The 1,038-nt window shown below is 39.8% G+C and overlaps 1 pseudogene; it reads left to right on the top strand.

The window, feature by feature from the left end:
• Window positions 1-484: 484 nt before the first annotated feature.
• Window positions 485-601, top strand: LOC132646926 (U6atac minor spliceosomal RNA; annotated as a pseudogene).
• The last annotated feature ends 437 nt before the right edge of the window (window positions 602-1,038 follow it).

Genomic DNA, 1,038 nt, shown 5'->3' with positions numbered 1-1,038 from the left:
TTATGATAGATTTTATTTATTTATTTGAGACAGGGTTTTTCTTTTTTCTTTATTTTTATGTATATGTTTCTTTACTTATGTATTTTTTATGTATATGTCTTCATATATACCTACATGTCAGAAGTGGGCACCAGATAGCATTGTAGATGGCTGTGAGCCACCATGTGGTTGCTGGGAGTTGAACTCAGGATCTTTGAAAGAACAGACAGTGCTCTTAACTGCTGAACTATCTCTCCAGCGTAGAGTTTTTCTATGTAGCCTTGGCTATCCTGGAACTCACTCTGTTAGACCAGGCTGGCTTCAAACTCAGAAATCCACCTGCCTCTGCCTCCCAAATGCTGGGACTAAAGATGTGCACTACCGCTGCCTGGTGATATGGGGGCTTTTAAAACATTAACATTTTTTTCATAGTCTTAAACCATCTGTAAAGTAAATTTTATAATTTTTCATAAATATTTTTTATAAATATTAAAACCATAGTTTCACATTGTATGAAAAGAGAGAAGGCTGGCACTCCCCTTGGCAAGGGTGGAAGAGGCCCTTGGGCCTGACAACACATACAGTCTTCCACCTACTTTGTGGCATCTAACCACTGCTTTTGGTTTGTTAATTAAAACCATTTTAAACTGTATCTCTAGCAATTATTTTTAGAAATGTAATTATTAGGGTTGGTGCTGCACACCTTTAATCCCAGCACTCAGAAGGCAGAGGAAGGCAGATTTCTGTGAGTTTGAGGCCAGCCTGATCTATATGGAGTTCCAGGATAACCAGAGCTCCATAATAGGCTCTATTTCAAAATACGATATACCTGTGTGTATGTGTGTGTGTGTGTGGGCATGCGCACACACATACAACGTAAAAGAATATAAGATACAATTGATAGCTGTTTTTGTTGTTGTTGGTTTGGTTTGGATTTTTGAGACAGGGTTTCTCTGTGTAGCCATGGCTGTCCTGGAACTCACTCTGTAGACCAGGCTGGCCTTGAACTCAGAGATCCACCTGCCTCTACCTCCCAGGTAATGGGATTAAAGGGATGCA

Source organism: Meriones unguiculatus, chromosome 12, assembly GCF_030254825.1.
Source record: "Meriones unguiculatus strain TT.TT164.6M chromosome 12, Bangor_MerUng_6.1, whole genome shotgun sequence".
Classification (NCBI taxonomy): domain Eukaryota; kingdom Metazoa; phylum Chordata; class Mammalia; order Rodentia; family Muridae; genus Meriones; species Meriones unguiculatus.
The sequence above is the reverse complement of the archived record's forward strand: the minus strand, read 5'-3'. Positions and strand labels throughout refer to the sequence as shown.